The sequence below is a fragment of the Lathyrus oleraceus genome, chromosome 7 (assembly GCF_024323335.1).
Source record: "Lathyrus oleraceus cultivar Zhongwan6 chromosome 7, CAAS_Psat_ZW6_1.0, whole genome shotgun sequence".
Classification (NCBI taxonomy): domain Eukaryota; kingdom Viridiplantae; phylum Streptophyta; class Magnoliopsida; order Fabales; family Fabaceae; genus Lathyrus; species Lathyrus oleraceus.
The window spans coordinates 259,942,013-259,965,279 of record NC_066585.1 but is presented as its reverse complement, the minus strand read 5'-3'; the positions used below and the strand labels follow the sequence as shown (position 1 = coordinate 259,965,279).

Here is a 23,267-nt window from a genome sequence, read left to right as displayed (position 1 = left end):
ACTGTGATGCCTCCCTTTTTAGGTACTACATGCACAGGGCTCACCCACTTACTATCCGAGATCTGATAGATTATACCTTCCTCAAGTAACTTAAGAACTTCTTTTTTAACAACATCACTCATTATATGGTTTATTCTTCTCTGATGTTCTCTGGAGGGCTTTGAATCTTCTTCGAGCGAAATCCGATGCATGCATACGAATGGGCTTATACCTTTCAGGTCAGAGATATTATATCCTAAGGCTGAGGGATATCTTCGTAAAACATCTAAGAGTTGGTCTGTTTCCTCTTGGCTCAAGGTAGCACTGACTATAACTGGACGGTTCATCTCTTCATCGAGGAACTCATATCTCAGGTTCTTAGGCAGTTCCTTAAGTTCTAAGGTTGGTTTCTTAGGGCATGGCATAGGATCTGGGGTAAGGGATAAATATTCGTAAAGGTTATCATCGATGTAGGGCTTCCTAAAGTTATCATCTTCCAGTATGAGAGTTGATGGCAACTTAATTGTTTTTATGATTTCTTCTTGTTCTATTTCCCTAACGCATTCATCAATGATATCTATGGCATAACATGCATCTCCCATCACAGGTGCCATAAGAAATTTTGAAAGTATAAATTCTATCTTCTCGTCACCTACCTCAAAGGTCAACTTTCCTCTCTTGACATCTATTATGGCTCCTGCAGTTGATAAGAACGGTCTTCCTAGAAGGATTGGTATATCATTATCCTCTTTGATGTCCATGACAACAAAATCAGTAGGGATAAATAACTAACCTATCCTAACAGGGACATCTTCTAATATGCCTATCGGATACTTAACAAATCTATCGGCTAACTGAAGTGACATCTTAGTAGGCTGTAATTCTCCTAAGTTTAACCTCTCACAAACTGCTAAAGGCATTAAGCTCACACTAGCTCCTAAGTCTAGAAAATCTTTTTCGATGACATGACTACCCAAAAGACAAGGAATGGAGAAATTTCCAGGATCTTTATCTTTTTTGGCTAACTTATTCTCGGAAATAGAATTGCATTCCAAGGGCTTCGGATCGTCGAGTTTACATTTGTTGGTAAGGATGTCTTTGAGAAATTTCGCATAAGAAGGTATTTGGGTGATGGCTTCTGTGAAAGGGATTTCTACGTGAATTTTTTCTATAATCTTAATACATTTGTGATACTAGTTATTGATCTGGGTTTGTTTGAGTCTTTGCGGATATGGTATCGATGGTTTGTATGGCGGGGGTGGTACATAAGTTTTGTCTTTAGGTTCTTCTCCTTTTTCTTGACCTTCCTGTTTTTCAGATTCCTCTGGTTCCTTTACTTTGTCCGCGGGTTCAGTATATTCCTTAGAAGTTTTGGGTTCACTAAATCTTGAGTTAACTGGCTCATCATAAGCGGTCCCACTTCGTAGGGTAATGGCATTTGTTTGTCCTCTCGGATTCTGTTGAGGTTGTCTAGGGAACTGTTCTCCAGGTGTAGTCTGGGGGGCTTGGTTTAAAGCTATCTGAGAGATCTGGGTTTCAAGCATCTTAGTATGAGTAACTATTTGATCAACCTTGGTTCCTAACTGGGTAACCAGTTCGTTTACGTGAATGTTCTGGTTCATGAACTCTTTGTTTTGTTGGGTTTGAGCAGTGATAAAATTTTCCATAATTTTCTCAAGGCTCGGCTTTGGTGGCACAAGTTGCATAGGTTGATTTGGTCTTAGGGCTTGGTAACCTGGTTGTCTCGGAGGTGCAATATTTTGGATAGGGTTATTGTTCTTATAGGAGAAGTTCGGGTGATTCCTCCATCCAAGGTTATAGGTATTCGAATATGGGTTCCCTTGGGCGTAGTTTACTTGCTCAGAGTTGGTTTCGTTTAATAGACTGCATTCTGCAGATTGGTGTCCTTTGGTTCCACATATCTCACAATCCGACGAAACTGCAGCTGCAGTATTTGGGTTCGTACACATATGCTCAACCTTGAGGGCTAATGCGTCCATTTTAGCTTGCATGATGTCTATAAAGCTTAACTCATGTACTCCTCCTTGGACTTCCTTCTTCTCAACTGTCGCTCGTTCAACTCCCCATGATTGATGGTTTTGAGCCATATCTTCAATGAGAGCACTAGCTTCAGGATAAGGTTTGTTCATCAGAGCGCCACCTGCGGCGGCGTTGATGGTCATCTTAGTGTTATAGTGAAGTCCATTATAGAAGGTCTGAATGATTAACCAATTTTCTAAACCATGATGTGGGCATGCTCTTAACAGCTCTTTATATCTCTCCTAGGCTTCGAACAACGATTATCCTTGGTTCTGGGTAAATCTGGTTATGTGGTTTCGAAGAACGAGGGTCTTACTTGGGGGAAAGTATCTAGCAAGGAATACTTTTCTACGGTTGTCCCAAGTTGTTATGAAATTGGGTGGAAGGGAATCTAACCATGATAGGGCTTTATCTCTGAGGGAGAAAGGGAATAATCTTAAACGGATTGCCTCAGGAGAAGCTCCATTGGTTTTAAAAGTGTCTGCTAATTGGAGAAAGATTTTTAAATGTTGGTTTGGGTTCTCAGTAGCAAGACCTGTGAATTGTCTCTGTTGCACTAGTTGCAACAGGGAGGGTTTAAGTTCGTAATTATTTGCTGGGATGGTTGGGTTTATTATACTAGATCTAGGTTCTTCATTGGATGGTTGGGCGAAATCCTTAAGAGGTCTTTGGTTTGGTCTTCGGCCATAGCTCTCCTAATTCTATGGAAAAAAAATGTGCGCGAGCGTAACGTTCAGGTTCCGCCAGAGGGTATACTAAGCTTCCAGTGCTGCGAGTTCTTCGCATTGACCGGCGGGTAACAACCTAAGTCTAAACGATATAACAACAGGGTACGAAATTTGACGAAATTGGTCCCCGGCAACGGCGCCAAAAACTTGATGCGTGTTTTTCGCAAGTATACGAACGCGTCAGAGTAATATAAAAGATTGTCGAATCCATAGAGACCAGGTGTCAATCTATCGTTATCTATCATTACGGTGTTTATCTAAGGTAATCGAAATAGGGGTTTTAAGAGTGCACAATGAAAGATAAAGTAATAAATAAAATTCAATTAATAAAGACAGGTTGGAATGTAATTCACATAATCAATTAATAATCCAAGTACTTGCTAATAGAATTACTTATGGGAAATGTTTTCTACCTTGAAAAGAACCAATTTAACGGGAACTGTCGCTTTCGCGTATTCAGAACCGAGTTGTACTCCCTAATCAAACCCTCTTATTGTCACTTATAAAAAGGCGCGCATTGCGTTAGAGTAGTAAACCTATTTTTAAGAAATATAGTATCTTGACTAAGTTGAAAAGTATTTTGACCTGGGTTTCTTAACCAAAAGAGGTTCTCACGAACCAGACTCTAAACTTATAAACGCGTCCGAAAATAGTTTTAAAATCACTTTTCTTTTTAAGTTAAAAACTCCTAATGAACTAAACGAAGCGCTTTCGCTGTATTTGAAATAGTTAAAAACAATTAAGTTTAGAAAGACGTTGGACGACTTTCGATCTTACTCAACGGAAATTAAGTGTGGGAAAACTTAAGTTGAAAGTCAAAATAGCCCTTAAGTGTTTCTACAAACAATTGTACGGATTATCGGTTCAATTACGATCCTTACATTCTAACCTTTATAGGTTTAGCTAGACATGGTAAAGTAAAGGTGCATTTTAATTTAAATAAAAGTAGTGCGAGTGCGAAAAGTAAATAAAAGTAGTGCAAGTGCGAGAAATAAATAAAAGTAGTGCGAGTGCGAGAAATAAACAAAGTAGTGCGAGTGCGGAAAGTAAAGAAAAGTAGTGCGAGTGCGGAAAGTAAACAAAGTGATGCGAGTGCGGGAAATAAATGAAGTAGTGCGAGTGCGAGAAATAAACGAAGTAATGCGAGTGCGAGAAATAAATAAAGTAAAGTGTGAGTGCGAGAAATAAATAAAGTAAAGTGTGAGTGCGAGAAATAAATAAAGTAAAGTGCGAGTGCGGGAAAATAAAGTAGACAAAGGTAAAGCAATAAAATCTGCTTCAATCGGAGGGTTGAATAAAGTGCGTAACAGAAATGAAAATGGCGACAGGATTAACTTCCTTCCAAAGTGCTCCAAACTCGATTACAGACTCGATTACACAGTGTGGCAACACTCCGATGTGAAGCGATTACCACTTTTACAATACTGAATATATGCCTAGTTGTAACTAAGTTTTGATCTAAGTTTGGATGATGACACAAATGAAATCAAGTCTTTATTTATAGGCATGGAAAATAATGGAAATGACAATGATGCCCTTAAGTTTGAATTTGAGAGGGAAACTTCTTTGTTCTTGTGGCGCCCGCCACCACACCATGGCGCCCGCCATAAGAGTAAATTGTGGCGCCCAAGTGGAGATAGTGGGATGTGTGGCAGTTGAGGAGAAGTTGGACTATGACACGTCATGGCTGGACCCATGGCGCAAGCCACAGTGGGAGCCATAAGTGCAAAATACTGATTTTTAGGCTTTTTAGCTCATTTTCACTCCTTTTCTCGATCGGGGTTCTGATTAGATTGAAAACCTGAAAATAAAGGAAAACATAGTAATAACAAAACAAAATAAGAATAAAACAACTAAAATACTTGCGAAATCGGAGTCGAAAATACGGTGAATTTCAGTGTCATCACTGTTTGATTCTTCTGGATAGAAAAGATAACTCATCTTCATCATCAAAATCTTCCTTCTCAGAGTCCACGACGTCTTCTTCTTCATCTTGAAAGATTTTTTTCCTTTCTGGCTTCCTTCTTTCTGATGTAGACTTTAGAGCTACTGATTTTTTTTCTTCTGAGGTTCATCTTCCTATAGCTCTATCTCGTGACTCCTGAGGGAGCTAATAAGTTCTTCAAGGCTTATTTTGTTCAGATCCTTATATAACTTCAAGGCAGTAACCATTAGTCTCCACTTCTTTGGAAGGCTTCTGATTATCTTCTTGACATGATCTGCTATAGTGTATCCTTTGTCCAGAACCTTGAGACCTGCAACTAAAGTTTGGAATATATAAAACATTACCTCAACATCGTCATCATCTTCCATTCTGAAGACTTCATATTTTTGGATTAAGGCCAGAGCCTTTGTTTCTTTGACTTGATTATTGCCTTCGTGAGTCATCTTTAGGGATCAAATATTTCTTTAGATGTTTCCCTGTTGGTGATATTTTCGTACTCATTGTTAGATATAGCACTCAACAGAATAGTTCTGCCTTTGTGGTGATTCTTGAAATCACGCTTCTAATCATCACTCATTCAGCTTCTTGGTATAACGATGCTAAGGGAAAAGATGGGTGGTTCATAATCATTTGTAACAATATCCCATAGATCAGCATCGTAGCCTAAGAAGATGCTTCAAATTATGTCTTTCAAGTAATCAAAATTTTCTCCATAAAAAATGGAGGTTTAGCGTTGTAGCTATCTCTTTCGTTTGTGTTAGCCATGATGTTTTTCTCACGCTGGATCTCTCTACACGGTTAAGTGTTTGATTCAAAAATCAATAACATAGCCGAAACTCTGATACCAATTGAAGTTTGAGAAAAATAAGAAAAGGGGGTTGAATTATTTTCACTGGAAATAAAATCTTTTTGTGAGCTACACATAAAGGTAAAAACAAACAACACATAAGTTTATCTTGGTTAGCTTGAAAGTCAAAGTTACTCAAGTCCACCCGACCAAGGTGATTTCACCTTCATTAAGGATTTAATCTAATACTCTAGAAACATTACAACAATCGTCTAAGAGTTTAACAATCTCTTAACCCTCTCAAGTTTACAGACTTCATAAGTCACTTGAGGAATTACAACAACTATTGAGAATTACAAGAGTGTGTTTGGTGCTTCTAGAAAAGTAAGATGAACACGATTAAAAATAGATGATCAATGATCACACTAAGAGCAACAACTCGTGTGTGATTACTGAATTATACAATAGCAAGTTATTTAGTATTTGATTCAAGGTGTATTGTAGAATTCTTGTGTAATTGCTTCGTATATTGAATGATGATGGTGAGACCATTTTATAGTGCTTTGGAGATGATACCGTTGGAGAGAATTTTGATGGTGATATCTTGCCAATAATGAGACTTAATGATATTAATTTTCTTTTCCTTTCTATAGCAATCTTGGAGTGTAGTCAATATTCTCTCTCTCTCTCTCTCTCTCTTTCTCTCTCTCTCTCTCTCTCTCTCTCTCTCTCTCTCTCTCTCTCTCTCTCTCTCTCTCTCTCTCTCTCTCTCTCTCTCTCTCTCTCTCTCTCTCTCTCTCTCTCTCTCTCTCTCTCTCTCTCTCTCTCTCTCTCGCTCTCTCTCTCTCTCTCTCTCTCTCTCTCTCTCTCTCTCTCTCTCTCTCTCTCTCTCTCTCTCTCTCTCTCTCTCTCTCTCTCTCTCTCTATATATATATATATATATATATATATATATATATATATATATATATATATATATATATATATATATATATATATATATATATATATATATATATATATATATATATATATATATATATATATATATATAATATTTTGATGAGTCAGATGATCTAATGGACGTGAATCAGAATGAGCGAAGTTCAGAGTCTTTTCGCAGATCTTGTATTCTTCAGATAGTTGTTTGTTGAGTCTTCTTCAGATGATTCTTTGACTGATCTTCAGATAAAGTGTCTTCAGAGTCTACAAATGTACATTCTTCAGAGTCTTTGGATTTTACAGTCTTCAGATTTTGTATGTGATTCTCTTGGACATGCTTGTGTTCAGCGTCAGATATGATTTCTTCATTTCTGAATCAGCTGTTCTGGACTTTGTTTGATTGTCATATATTGTTTATTCAGATTCAGTTTACCTTAGAATCCTGCACACTTAGAGAATTTTATTAGGGGACCAAATTGTTTCATTCTTTGTTATCATCAAAATTTAAAGATATATTGCAGAACCAAAATTTTGTTCTAACAGCTATTATTGAAGTTCTAGCTAAATTCAGGCACTACTTATTAGGCAACAAATTTGATATCAGGACTGATCAAAAGAGTTTGAAAAGCTTGATGGACCAGTCACTACAAACCCCTGAACAACAAGCTTGGCTACACAAGATCTTAGGCTATGATTTCAAGATTGAATATAAGACGGGGAAACATAATCAAGCAGCTGATGCCTTATCTAGGATGTTTTCTCTAGCTTGGTTAGAACCTCATTCAATCTTCTTGGATGAATTGAGAGCTAGATTTCCGACTGATCCTCATTTGACTAATTTGGTAGAAACATACCAGCAAAATTAGGGTGCAACTCATTACTCAGTTAGAGATGGTTTACTGATTTGGAAAGGGAGGATAGTAATACCTGCTGAAGAAGAGATTGTGCATAAAATATTACAAGAGTTCCACAGTTCGCCAATTGGAGGGCATGCTGGAATAACCAGAACATTAACCAGAATTAAAGCTCAATTTTATTGGCCTATGATGCAAGAAGATGTCAAGGCTTATATACAGAACTACTTGATTTGTCAACAAGCCAAATCCAAAAATACATTGCCAGCAGGATTACTGCAGCCATTACCTATCCCTGAACAATTTTGGGAAGAGGTGGCTATGGATTTCATCACAGGTTTGCCAAACTCTTTTGGGTGGGCTGTCATTATGATGGTAATTGACAGGCTCACAAAATACGCTCATCTTGTGCCACTCAAAACGGATTATAGTAGCAAAGTAGTAGCTGAAGCATTCATGAATAACATAGTCAAACTACATGGACTGCCACTTTCTATAGTGTCTGACAGAGACAAAGTTTTTACTAGTGCTTTTTGGCAACACTTATTCAAGTTGCAGGGGACTACATTGACCATGCCATCAGCTTATCACCCACAATATGATGAACAATCAGAGATCTTAAATAAATGCTTAGAAATGTACCCTAGAAGCTTCACTTATGAGCATCCTAAAGGTTGGGCAAAGACACTAACATGTGTGGAGTTTTGGTACAACACGACGTATCATTTGAGCCTAGGCATGACTCCTTTCAAAGCTTTATATGCCAGAGACCTGTCGCTCTGACTAGACAACCTTACTCTATAGATGACCCAACGAAAGTGAGAGAACAATTAGCTAACAGAGATGCATTGTTAGCCAAACTGAAGATCAACTTAACACGAGCTCAACAGGTCATGAAGAGACAAGCTGACAAAAGGAGAGTTGAAGTGTCATTCTGTTAGACTCTTGAGTTTAATAATTGATATTAAATTATTAGGAGAGTTAGTGGTTAATTATTAGAATTATTATATTATTAACCAAGAGTGTTTAGGTTTAGAATAAATAGGGAAATACATTGAGGGAGTTGATCATCTTGAAATTGGATAGATAAAGGGGTCATTTTGACATTGGGAGGTGCAGACCCTCGAAGTTTTGCGGTACTATTGTGTAATTCAAATGGATTTTTCCTATATTCTTTTATATTTCAGTTGGTTTCTATCACATTCCAAATAGGTGGTGAGGTATTGGTTAAGCTACAACCCTATAGACAGCATTCTGCTACTTTGAGAAAGAACCAAAAGCTGACTATTAGGTACTTTGGTCCATTTGGGGTATTAGCCAAGATCGGTACAGCTGCTTATAAACTGGAGTTGCCGTCCATTGCAAGAATTCACCCTATTTTCCATGTATCGCAACTTAAGTTGTTCACTGGAACGGCACAGGAACCTTACATGCCCTTGCCTTTAATAGTTACTGAATTTGGACCAAGTTTGCAGCCTACTTATTGGCAACACGTCCTGTCATTAGAGGACAAGCTCACATTGAACAAATATTAGTGCAGTGGGAGAATGGGCCACATGAGGAAGCTACTCGGGAAGATACTGATGTTATCAAAACAATCTATCCTAACTTCAACCTTGAGGACAAGGTAGCTTTTAAAGGGAAAGGTAGTGTAGCGAATGGAATGACACGTGAGGTAAATGTTTAGACATTGGTGGATAACAAACTACCGGAAAGTAAGGAATTAGGACGTGGAAAAAGACAAAAGAAGCCTAACTGGAGGCTGAATGAATCACAAGGGGGTTAGTTAGTTATATAGGAGGAGAGTAGAAAGAGAGAGGCATGAATGATGTATGAACCTTCTTCTCCTCTGATTATTCTCTCTCTGCTCTGATTTCTCTTTTCTGCACTGTACCTGTTTGTTGAATTTCCTCACTGAAATCAACAACTGTTTCCATCAATAACATTCTATTTTCCCTGAGCTACTACTGTTACATTGATTTCATTCATTACATTTCAATGCAGCACAAAATTTACACACAAAATGGCCTATGGTGGAAATTTTTATAACTAGTATGCAAAAAATTGGCACTGTCTCTTTGATATATTGTCATGCTAGTTAATCCACAAAATAATCATGTATTGTGTATGGATTAATCAAGGAAGTACAGGATTGGAATAATGAAATTGACTGTATACAAACTGGGCTTCCCTAAGAGCTTCCAATCCAAAACATATTTACAAGTCAACTTGTCACATCACAATCAATGCACTTTGCAATGATATTTCAGAAAAAGATACCACTACTTTATATATATATTGTATACAGAAGATATATATACTTTTTAATAAAAAAAACCACTTGCAGAAAGTGGTAACAAGTAAGCTTGGCTATGCTTATGAGAGAACATGCTTCTATTATCTTTCAAGAACAGGTTCTGACTTAGAACAGGCTTCTATTTTTGTTTGTGGATAATGGTGATATGATATTAAGTACAACTTTTTAGAAAATAACTCCTAAAGAAAATAACAGGTTGATATGCTATGATATGCTATGTATGCATCAGTTACTCTAGAAAGGAGTAATGGTTACCTGGGCAAGTTCTAGAATTTTGTTGTAGTCTTTGCTAAGCTCAAGTGAACAGACTAATTTTTTCAAACCGGGCTATCTAGAACATGAAATTTTTGCCAAAACAGTAAAGATTAATTTAAAATAACAATCACAAATACTCATAATCAATATTCTATAATATTTAAAATATAAGGCTGTGTTGATGGGCAGAGAAGATTCTTGATATGCTGCTCAAGTGCATTGATCTGCTTCCCTGAAGAAATTAACAATGACAAGTAGTTACCATTTTACAGTGGCGATGCCGATGCTCATTCTACTTGAACTGTCCATGACTTTTTGTCCATGACACACTAGTATTCCAACCAGTATTCCTCGTAGCAGTGACATATTTTCATTAAAGAGATGTTTTATTTAAAGAAATAATCTATCATAAGTTTTTAAGATATCACCACAATTTCTAAAATGATAAACAAAAATGATAATCTACCTAGAATGTTCAAGGCTTACAAGGAGATAGGAGATCTTCAAAGGAAAGTCCCAAAAAAATCTATTCTTCTCTTTGGGTTCAACCGTATAAAAAAAATCCGATACATTGAAGTGGCACAAGAAATTAAAATTGTTGAAAGGGTAATATGATCTTGACAGTTGACTCAGATGATTGAGAACCTACTCCCAAGGAAATTCCAAAAATCTATTTCTTCAATTCTTCTCTTTGGTACTATCCTCAAACACATGACAAAATTAACTCATAAAAGAGAATGCCTTGCCTGGCACACAATACATATAACTAACCCAAATCATGTACGAATCACGGAAACGGAAAACACGACACCGAAAGTTAATTGAATGCAGAATTGTTTATATTGAATCGGAGTGTTGAACAACTGAACCCAACAGCTGCCTCACTCAATTCCTCCTTAGAGTTCAAAAAAGTCCATAAGAAACAAACATAATAAAAATACAAAATATGGATTAAGAAGCTAAGCAATAAGGCAAACATATGGCGGTTACTATTTTCACTTACATTCAATTTTCCGCTTGCAACAACACTGTCATCAAATCTGCTACTTCTTCTAACTGACAATAAACTAAAAAAGGGAAGCTAGGAAATAGAACCATGGTGATATCTTAATTGAATAAGAAGCAATAGACCTAAAAATATAATCCCATTTACCTTGGCAGTCTGTGCTTGAACAACCTTGTTATAGACTAGATCACATTTATTCCTGACAAATGAATCTCAACTAGTCGGATGTTGGCGAGGACAAGTTGTGTCAGATTTGATTTGAGCATAGTAGTAATCTGGGTGAAGAGATACGGATGTCAAAGAGTTAGTTGAAGAGTGGAATGCGGTCTAGATGATAGATGAAATTTATACCATATACCTAGAGAGTTAGCTTCTTCCTAAATATTGATATCAAGATTGGTAGTCTTTGAAGGTTCCAAACTTTTCATTTCATCTTCATTTTGACTGTTTTTCAAATATCTAAACCTTATACCTTAAATATTTTCTGCATGTCAAGAATGGATTTTCGGGACTGAATTATGAACAATTCATATTTTTGACTTAAAGTTTTTAATCTTGATTTTTTTTACTTCAGCAGTTCTTTCATGAGGGACTATTAACGTATCTCATATTTGTTTTGTCATTGTGCATTGAAAGACATAGAAGAATTCATTCATGCTTAGTTCTACTTGAAGAAGATTCTTTCGTAACACTAAATTACAACCGTGTGTTTGTTAACCGTGATAATACCTCATTTTTGGACGCACTTTTTTTTTTTTTTTTATATTTATGAAAAAAATATTGCATTACGGTCAAAATAATTAACCGTGATTGTACATTCATTGAGTGACAAAGTTCGAATCTTAGGTCCAACAATTTTCTACTTTTTCGTTATAATGAGTGTTTCCTTATAATATGATATAGAAAATAAAATTAAAAAATCTATCACCACGGTTATTAATGTCAAGGTTGTGAAAGACATTACATTTCATCACAGTTTTTGAATACGACCGTGGTGAAATTGTTTACTCACATATAAGCGAATTATCTCTCGCTTCTTGACAATATCACCGTATCTCTTACAACAAAATCCTAGCACAAATTTTCTCTCTTCTTCTTCATCATTAGTTTTTCTATTCTACAATATAGCCTCAATCTAGTTATTCACATATAAAGGTATTCTTCTTCCTCCTTATTCTCTTGTTTTCATGTATGTTGTTGTTATGTTTCACATGATTTTCACATAATTTTCTTTTTATAAAGTTTATGAGTTTTTGTTATTGTTGTTGTTATATGTTGTTGTTATATGTTGTTGTTGTATGTTGTTTTCAAAAATGGTTTATCTTCTTGTTCAGATTTCAGATCTTTCTCTCAAATTTCAGATCCTTCTTTCAACATGAATAGTGGGAGCAAATTTGTCCACAAAATTGAGGTTACAAAAGGGGTTATTGATATGCTGGAGTTATGGTTGAACAAAGCCAAGGAAACTAAAGCTGTTAGGGATCACGTTAGTGTTGTTGAACCGTCTGGTGAAACAGACTATAAGAAGATTCTTTTCAAGAATCTTAACCTTGAAAAGATAAGGAAGGTAGATGTTATTGTGAATGACCTAATGAATCTGCATGTAACTGATTTTGAATCAGATGAAGACCTTCATAACTGCATGAATTTACATGATCTTGTAGATGGTTGTTGTTGTTGACAAATTTTTGTATGTTGATAATTTTTTGTTGGATTACAATGTACTTCTAATTTATGTTAACATGCTGCTTTTTTACATGATGCTTGTAGGATTGCAATTGATTTGTGTTGTTATGAAAACAAATACAAGAGAGGATGAAGTTAAATGAAGATATCAGCTTGTGTGATATACCTAGAATGACATCCATTCAAATTTAACACAAGTCTGCAGTTTTCTCCTCAGTTTCAGCCTCCTTTTATTTTACAAGTTTGTCTTAATTTTTTTAGGAACAATTAGTTATCAAGTTCTCGCAATCTATGTTAATTAATTGAATTTTTTGTTGATAAATATTATTAGTCTGTTTGTTATATCATATGTGATTTCTTGTTTCACTAACGCCTTATTGAATTTGCATTCATTTAAATTGATTTTTTAGATAATAATCATAAACATTAAATTATCTTGAAAAAAAACTTAGGTGATCCAATATTTTTCGAATTGCATGCATCTTGTAATTCATGATTTCCTCTTTAGCCCATAGAATTTGATTCAATGTCACAAATTCTTCAAAACAATGATGGTAAATGGATGTCAGTTCGAGTCTTTCACACAAAATTTGATGTTTGCAAAATATATTACAAAAAAAAAGGAAATTAAATTTTGTGTGAAAGACTTAGAAGACATCCCATATTACTTTGAAGAATTTGGGATTTAATCAAATTATATGGGTTAATGAGGAAATCATGAATTACAAGATGCATACAATTTGAAAAACATTGGACAGTTTAAGTTGTTTTTCAAGAATAATTTGATTTTTCTGATTATTATCTCCAAAATATATTTGAATGGTTGTATATGATTAATGAGGGGCATGGAAAAACAAGTAATCCCATATTTTATAATAAAATCTTACACATACCATCATTGTTGGAACAAATAACGGTGGTGAAATGTTAAAACGCAAGAATGACGTTGCTGGGATTCGAACCAAGGACCTATAAATTATTTCACAATGGTTGTCTTGTTTACCCATTGTTATAAGTAGCGCGTTACCTAACTTATAACCACAATCACTCGTCCGTTGTGGAAACAAGCAAACATACAATCACACGATACCTAACAATAGACATGAAACTCTCATTATATGTGTTTCACAACCGTCATTATATGTGTTTTTCGTAGTAGTAAAAAAATTCCAAGAACTATTTCTCACTCACAACAACAACTCTACTTCTAAGTATTTGCAAGATGTCCGTGATGGACAACATCAAAGTAAAGAGGGTGAGAAGTCACATCAATAAATTAACAACATAAGTTGCAAGGTATAATTAAAACATCTACACATTCAACAATCACACAACATCATTCTCACACCCAATCTATCAACATACATAAAACAATCACATATTCATCACTTAGATTATGCAATGAGACTGATAACATGAAACTATATCATATTTTTGGACTCGATTTAATTAAATTATATTATTATTTGATTCGATTTATTTTATATTATTCGATATTACTTGGTATTTTCCTTCTATTTATTTCAGGTAACATTATTTGAAGCATATGCGAAAAAGAAAGAAAAGGGGGTGCAAAAAGAGGATTCTCTAGGAAAAGCGTTCCACTAAAGCCCAGCCCACAACTACAAGGAGAAGCGCTGAAGCGCTGTGACGACCGCCACACATGGTGTGACGAGCGTCACACCCCTCTGCTTAGTGTTACGAGCGTAATACATGGTGTGACGGACGTCACACCCCCACTCCTATTTTTTTGGCTTTGACGCGTAATAGAAGCACATTCTCTCCTATTCTTCCTCTGACTCGTTGACACGCTAGAAAACCTACTGAATGAACTTTTGGGAAACTGTTACTAAATGGATGAATATAAATAGACCTTAAGTGGTGCCCTGCCGTACACTCCTTTTTTCCGCCGTGCAAGCTTTTACAGCAATATATTTTCCAGCATTCTACTTTCTTAGCATTTTTTATTTCCTTTTCTTTTCTAGTTAATTTCCAAAGCATTGAATTTATTTTCTTTCACACTAGTTTCTACACCGGAAACTATTGTGTAGTTTGTACTGGATCTAACCTTACGTTAGGTCATAGTATTTTATTCCATCGTTTTTATTTTTCTGTCTGATCGAAGATTGTGAAGAACAAATCCAACCGGTTTGTGGTGGAGTGTTCAAGCATCGAAGTTAGGGAACAACCAAGATTTCTATTAATTTTACAGGTTCATTAATTTATTGTTTTAATTTATATATGCTATGTACTGCTGTTTATCAACATTGTTTGTCTGATATGGCTGTATTTAGGCATAATAATTGTTTAGGCCTGTTTAGCATGTCCGGCTAATTAATTTAGATATCGGTATGTAAAGTAAGCGGAATAAAGGAATCAAAACCGAGTTGGTTTAAATTTATTTAAAAGTATAGTCACTCTTTTTATGGTCTCAATTTACAGAGTTAATACCAAAGTTTTTGTACGAGAGTAAAAAACATAAAGAAGTTAAAATCAATAGAACGACGGTTTGAGCTTTTAACTGGACAGTGTAAATTGGACATTAACTTTAAATCAGGGCAAAGCAATTTTTAGAGTTAATTTAATTCTAATCATTTTCAAAAAGTATTTTTAAAGGTTAAATGTGAGGACGAGAGTTAAGCATTTAAGTTTAATCATATAATCTAAGTCAACAGAGCGAGAGTTTGAGACGAGGGTGTTTAAACGGTTAGTATTTTAATAAAAAAGAGTTTCTATAGATTCTATTGTTTTTAAAAAGTGATTTTAGATTTAACTAAATAGTGAGAGCGTACGTTAATATAAAGTCATAGTCTGATTCAACAGAGCGAGAGTTTGAGAAAATACTTTTAATCAATAGTGTCTACTGAAAAGACTTATTTTAAAACTAAGAAACCAACGAAGATTTGATTCCCTAATTACGACGAACTACATACCGATATCCGCGTTATTTGATATTTAATCTAGATCCGATTTTAGTTTTATTTTTCCCCCTAATCATCAAAGTATCATCCGCCTTAGCTTTACGAAGTAACCTTAGAAAAACGGTATATCGATTCATTAAGTCCCTGTGGGATCGATATCTTTTAAAACTACGCGATTAGACTGTGCACTTGCAGTTAATACCCCAATAGACTCATAAAGTCGCGATCAAGTTTTTGGCGCCGTTGCCGGGGACTTTTATTTAGTCGATATCGTAACTCTTCTGTTACGCTGTAGAGACTAAGGCAATTTTTATTTTTCCCTTGTCTTTCGTTGATTTGTATGCCACACACTCGCTCACAAGGCGAACCGTACTACTTACGAATCAACGACGTTGAACGATATCTCCGAGTCTTACGACGAATTCGGGAGTATCGTGCTGCAAACAATCTTCCTCCAATCGAAATTCCTGATCTCAAAAATCTCCTTCCTTCGCCGATACCCGAGATGGCAGAACAAGCTCGTGCTCTTCGAGATTACGCCGCTCCATCGCAAGATGAGCCGCATTCGAGTATTGCTCCATCCGCAATCGAAGCAAACAACTTCGAACTTAAACCTTCGCTGTTGCAGGCAGTGCAACAAAATCAATTCTCTGGAAATCCTACCGAGGATCCAAACCTTCATTTATCCGTATTTGTCCAATACGCTGATACTGTTAAAGCTAATGGTGTCACTTCAGAGGCAATTCGACTTCGTCTCTTTCCTTTCTCGTTAAGAGATAAAGCTAGAAGATGGCTTCAGTCTCTTCCTTCCAACTCAGTCACCACATGGAATGAGTTGAAGAAAGTCTTTCTTGCCCGATATTTTCCTCCAAGAAAAACAGCTATGTTAAGAGCCCAGATAAATGGATTTAAGCAGAAAGATAACGAGTCTCTTTTCGAAGCTTGGGAAAGATACAAAGACATGATGAGACTTTGTCCACACCATGGTTTAGAGGTCTGGTTAGTAATTCATACCTTCTATAATGGTCTCTTGTACAACACAAGGTTAACAATAGACGCCGCCGCAGGTGGTGCGCTTATGGATAAACCTTACGCTGACGCTTATCAACTTATTGAGAGCATGGCCCAAAACCATTATCAGTGGGGAAGCGACCGAACAATGGTAGAAAAACCTCAAACAAAAGGAGGCATGTACGAGATAAGTAGCCTTGATCATGTTAATGCAAAAGTGGATGCTCTTGCCCAGAAAATTGAAAGTTTAAATGTATCACCTCCAACCACTGTGGTTGCCGTAACTCAAAATTGCGAAGTCTGTGGAATCCAAGGTCACACTCCTACAGATTGTCAACTCCTAACAGGAATCCAAGCAGAGCAAGTGAACTATGCTCAAGGAAATCCCTACCCGCATACCTATAACTCAAACTGGAAGAACCATCCTAATTTTTCATATAAGAGTAATAATGCTTTATACGCACCAGGTCAAGCTCCCAGTCAAGCCCCAGCTATACCTCCCGGATATCAAAAGCCGACCCCATCTACGTCTAACAATAACGTTCCTAGGAAATCCAACTTGGAAATCATGATGGAGAACTTCATAGCTTCTCAACAGCAAACGAATAAAGAGTTCTTAAACCAGAATGTACACACTAGCGAACAGATTAAACAACTAGCAAGTAAAGTAGATGCCCTGGCTACCCATAATAAAATGCTGGAAACACAAATCTCGCAAGTAGCTCAACAACAAGCGCCTACTGCTGCCCCAACTGGTACATTTCCTGGACAGCCTCAACCTAACCCGAAAAGCCACGCTCATGCAATTATATTAAGAAGTGGAACAGAGGTAGAAGGACCGTCTGACCCAAGGATTGAGAACCAAAACTCTAAAAAGTCAACTGAGGAAGAAAGTAAACCTAAGGAAAAGGAAGAGAGTAATAAGGAAACCGTAGAAAAGAAAGAACCTTATGTACCTCCACCGCCTTACAAACCACCTATCCCTTATCCTCAAAGGCTAATTAAATCCAAAGACGCAGGCCAATTAAAATTTTTTTTTGACCTACTGAAACAATTAAACGTCACCATTCCTTTTACAGAAGCTATTACACAGATGCCCTCATATGCTAAGTTCTTAAAATAAATTCTTTCTAATAAAAGGAAACTTGAAGATAGCGAAACCGTTACACTCACTGCTGAGTGCAGCGCGATAATCCAAAATATGCCTCCTAAACTTAAAGATCCTGGTAGTTTCTCTATACCCTGTCACATAGGAAAATTTGTCATAGACAAAGCTCTATGCGATTTAGGAGTCGGTATCAGTGTTATGCCCTTGTCCATATGCAAGAGACTTGAAATGGGAGAATTAAGACCAACTAAAATGTCTGTGCAATTAGCAGATCGTTCCGTTAGATATCCCGTAGGAATTCTTGAAAACATTCCCGTGCGCATAGGTCAATTCTACATTCCCACCGATTTTATAATTATGGACATAAGAGAAGATGAAGTTACCCCCATTATATTGGGAAGACCCTTCCTAGCAACCACCGGTGCTATCATAGACGTAAAACGAGGACGACTCACTTTCGAAGTAGGAGAAGAGAAAATTGAGTTCATTCTTTCCAAATTTTTGAAAGCACCTGCAATAGATGACACATGTTACTTCATGGATATCATCGATGAATGCATAAAAGAAACAGAATTAGAAAATGACAAATTGTCTGACTATCGTGTAGAAGACAGACTGAACCAATGTTTAGCAATAACATCGGATCCTACGCAATGCCTTAAGAAACCAACCCTCGACCTGAAAACACTTCCCAAAAATCTGAGATATGAATTCCTAGATTCAGAACTTGAACGACCAGTGATAGTAAATGCAGACCTAGGAAAACTCGAAACCGAAAAACTCCTACATATCTTAAGAAAATATCCAACCGCACTAGGATACAACATCACCGATCTTAAAGGGATAAGTCCTTCTATTTGTATGCACCGCATCATGCTAGAAGAAGACTGTAAAACTTCTAGGGAACATCAGAGGAGACTAAACCCGATCCTGAGTGAGGTAGTAAAGAAGGAAGTAACGAAATTATTAGAGGCAGGTATCATATATCCTATATCCGATAGCAAATGGGTTAGCCCTGTACACGTAGTACCAAAGAAAGGGGGTATAACCATGATCAAAAATGAAAAAGGAGAAACTATAACCAAACGAATCGAATCGGGATGGAGAATGTGCATTGACTATAGGAAGCTAAACAAAGCAACCCGAAAAGATCATTTTCCTTTACCATTCATAGACCAGATGTTAGAACGATTAGCCAAGCATTCTCATTTCTGCTATCTGGACGGTTACTCAGGCTTCTTTCAAATACCAATTCATCCTGATGACCAAGAAAAGACTGTGTTCACATGTCCTTTTGGTACCTTCGCTTATCGATGAATGCCGTTTGGCTTGTGCAATGCTCCTGCAACCTTCCAAAGGTGCATGATGGCAATATTCGCCGATTTTCTCGAAAACATCATGGAAGTCTTTATGGATGACTTTTCCGTATGCGGGCAAAGTTTCGAAGAATGTCTTGAAAACCTAGAAAGAGTTCTAGAACGATGTGTAAAAGTAAACCTAGTACTTAATTGGGAAAAATGTCACTTTATGGTACAAGAAGGAATTGTTTTAGGACACATCATATCAAATAGAGGAATTGAAGTAGACAAAGCCAAAATAGAAGTAATCGAAAACCTTCAACCTCCGAAAACTGTGAGAGAAGTACGAAGCTTCTTAGGACATGCCGGTTTCTACCGACGATTCATTAAATATTTCTCTAAAATAACTAAACCTTTAACCGGATTATTAATGAAAGACGCTGAATTCACCTTCGACAATAAATGTTTAGAAGCATTTCAAACACTTAAACAAGCATTGATCTCCGCGCCCATAATGCAGACTCCGGATTGGAATGAACCATTCGAAATAATGTGTGACGCAAGTGACTACGCCGTAGGCGCTGTTTTAGGACAACGAAAGGATAAAAAACTTCACGTCATATATTATGCAAGTAGAACCCTAGATGAAGCGCAAATGAATTACGCCACGATCGAGAAAGAACTTTTAGCAGTAGTATTTGCACTAGATAAATTTCGTTCTTACTTGGTCGGAGCTAAAATAATCGTTTACACTGACCACGCTGCCATTAAGTACCTCTTAACAAAAAAAGACGCTAAACCTAGACTCCTAAGGTGGATCTTGTTGTTACAAGAATTTGATTTGGAAATCAAAGATAAAAAAGGAACTGAAAACGTAGTAGCAGATCACCTTTCTAGACTTGAAAACCTGGAACCGGAAAGAACATCGATCAATGATGACTTCTCGTACGATAAACTTATAGCTAATTTGGAAGAAAATAGAGCTGATGAACAGGTAGAGACCACCTTGGTTGTATGCGTTACACCATGGTACGCTGATTTTGTCAATTATTTAGCCGCCGGAGTGGTTCCACTTGATTTATCCTACCAACAAAAGAAATGATTCTTCCATGACATAAAACATTATTACTGGGATGACCCTTTACTTTTCAAAAGAGGCCCCGATGGTATTTTCCGTCGCTGTATACCTGAAGAAGAGATAGAAAGTATAATCCAACATTGTCATTCCGCTCTTTATGGTGGACACGCAAGTACATCCAAGACCTGGTCTAAAATCCTACAAGTCGGGCTTTATTGGCCAAACATATGGAAGGATGTGCATGCTGCTGTCAAGAAATGTGATAGGTGTGAACGCACAGGAAACATATCTAGACGTGACGAGATGCCACAAAAGGGCATTTTGGAAGTAGAAATTTTTGACGTGTGGGGAATAGATTTCATGGGACCTTTCCCACCTTCTTTCGGTAACAAGTACATACTCGTAGCGGTTGACTACGTATCAAAATGGATTGAAGCTATAGCTTCTCCAACAAACGATACACGAGTAGTAACTAGACTCTTTAAGAATATAATCTTTCCAAGATTTGGTGTCCCAAGAATAGTCGTCAGTGATGGTGGATCACATTTCATATCTAAGATACTCGAAAAGTTATTGTTTAAGTATGGTGTAAAACATCGAGTAGCGACACCTTACCATCCTCAAACCAGTGGAAGTGTCTAACAGAGAAATTAAACAGATATTGGAAAAAACAGTCGCCACCTCGAGGAAAGACTGGTCATCAAAATTACCCGAAGCTTTATGGGCATATCGAACCGCTTACAAAACTCCCATAGGAACAACCCCATTTAGGCTTATTTATGGTAAACCTTGCCACCTCCCAGTAGAGTTAGAACATAAGGCCTATTGGGCTATTAAAAATTTAAATGTAAACTATAAGGCCGCCGGTGAAAAGCGAATTCTTGATATAAACGAATTAGAGGAACTTAGACAAGACGCATACGAAAATGCCAGAATCTACAAGTAAAGAACGAAAAAATGGCATGATAAACGCATATCAAGGAAAACTTTCAAACAAGGCGATGTAGTCCTCTTGTTTAACTCTAGACTTAAGTTATTCCCAAGAAAACTACGCTCTAGATGGTCAGGCCCTTTCCAAGTCACTAATGTCTTTCCTAGTGGGGCTGTGGAAATTAAGGGAAAATCTATTGAAGCATTTATCGTAAACGGGCAGCGTCTGAAACATTATCACTATGATGAAAACAATGAAGACTCGCGAGTCCTGCACTTAGACGTATTGTCTCCTAAATTTATAGATTAACATTTAATAGTTTTATGTCGAGCTTGCGACATTAAACAAAGCGCTTCGTGGGAGACAACCCACAAATTTTTACTATTTTTTTTCTTTTCTTTGATTATTCTTTTGATTTTATTCAGTATTCATTCTTCATTTAATTTATTTTATAAAACTTTTCTTCTTTTCTTCTTTCGGCATCTGGCCAAATCCTGACTAAATTCTTGTTTTTCTTTTCCTTAGTTAACATTAACCTGATGGGACATATTGATCGTATGGGTATCAAATTCCGAAGGAGAGCTCAGAGACAAAAATTTGAAGAACTAGCGGAGAGAGAGATGCACCCAAGTTTTTATGCTGATGATTGGGCAATGACTGTCCTTGGACTAAGAGAGAGTATCCTATATCTGCTGAGTCAAATAGTGTGGGAAACCACTCCTATTCGAAGACAATTTGTTACTTACCGGAGGCTAACTCTAGAATTCCTTAGCTCCCTGATCTATTTACCAAACCATGGAAAAGGAATAAACCGAGGTTTCATTCAGTTCAGGATGTTCAATATGGAGTATCAGTGTAACATTCAAGAAATCACTAACCTTTTAGGGTTCCCTACTTCTTTTGATACATTCACCATGAGCCAAGAAGACCTTTTTGAATATAGAGAGCTTGAGCATTTTTGGGGAAGTTTGACAGGAAATGACGACCCTGAGGAACATGAGTTTCTTTCTGGAAACATACACAACCCGACTTTTCATTATTTCCACAAGATCCTAGCACACACTCTCTTTGGGAAAAGATCCAACATTACCGCAGTCTCACGTGATGAACTCTTCATAATATTTTGTGCTTCCCAGAACCGTCCAGTGAATGGTGCCACTTATATGTTGGCGAGTTTTGACCGCCTTATTCAAGATGACCGTGCACCGATCATAATAGGAGGATTGATAACTATGATTGCTAATGCTATTGGATTGCGCCAACCCATGCTTGATTTGAACCCTTTTTGTGGCATTGAGCCTATGAATATACCTTTCCTCTTCAACACTATGTTTATAGGAAACCTTGGACCTGAAGAGTTTGAACTAATAATTAATAACCAAGTTCTTTACCTATTCACCATGCCTAGTCCGATGACTAGTGTCCATAACCGAAATAATTGGCTCTACAACCTGAATGGAATACCTTCTCCTGTTAGATCTGTTGAATCCATCCAAGATTATGAGATTTGTGACAACCAAATTCCTTATGCTGAGTCTGATCCACAGACACCAACTGGTTACCATGATGTTTCCTCTCCACCTCATCCTATCCCGTCCGCAGAATCGGCAATACCTGATCTTAGACATCATATGCCCGGAACTGATTATAACTCCGCCATTCAAGCTTTGATGTCAGAACAAGATGCCATTAGGGAAGAGTTAACCAATATGGGACATGAATTCATGGAATACATGGGTAGAATGACAAATCAATTTCACGAGTTGCTACACCGTGTCAATTCCTTTGCTCCTCCGGCCAGAGATCCTACAAGTGGCTAGAAGTTTTTAGTTAATTAGTTTTAGTTTTAGGCAATTTATAGTTTCGTTTAACATTGCTTTTTATCTTAGTATTTACTTTTCGCATGTTTTCTTCTATCTTCAAATGTTACATTATGTTTATTTTATTGAAGCTATTGGCATTATTGGTTAAATTTTATTTTATTTTGATTTATGCAATATCTACAATTACCAGTAATGATATTCACTATATGCTACTACTTATATAGCCTATTAGAGAAAAATATATATATATATACACTATGGTGTGTAGTAGAATAGCATACATGGCAATTCAAAAATATAACAATAGCAAATATAATAAATAAAACAAAACAAAAAAATAAAATAATAAAATAATAAAAACAATTTATGAAGCACCCACGTAAGCAATCACGAGCGCCAGTGACCGTTGCAAGCTAACCGGTGTGACGAGCGTCACACAAGCCATCACGGTCGCCACGCAAGTGCACATGACGCCCGTAACACCTTCTGTCACGAGCGTGACAGCTTCAGAACAGGTGAACGTTGGTGACCGTTGGGGACATGACCGTTACCCCCCAC

General features: G+C 36.8%; 2 non-coding genes across 2 annotated transcripts; one reads left to right on the top strand and one right to left on the bottom strand.

Annotated features, from left to right (window-relative positions):
* Positions 1-2,217: 2,217 nt before the first annotated feature.
* LOC127109478 (small nucleolar RNA R71) lies at positions 2,218-2,324 on the top strand. Its single transcript, XR_007796757.1, has one exon. It is a non-coding gene; the product is annotated as a small nucleolar RNA R71 (small nucleolar RNA).
* A 14,019-nt stretch (positions 2,325-16,343) lies between these two features.
* On the bottom strand, positions 16,344-16,450 carry LOC127109269 (small nucleolar RNA R71). Its single transcript, XR_007796597.1, has one exon. It is a non-coding gene; the product is annotated as a small nucleolar RNA R71 (small nucleolar RNA).
* Between the last annotated feature and the right edge of the window lie 6,817 nt (positions 16,451-23,267).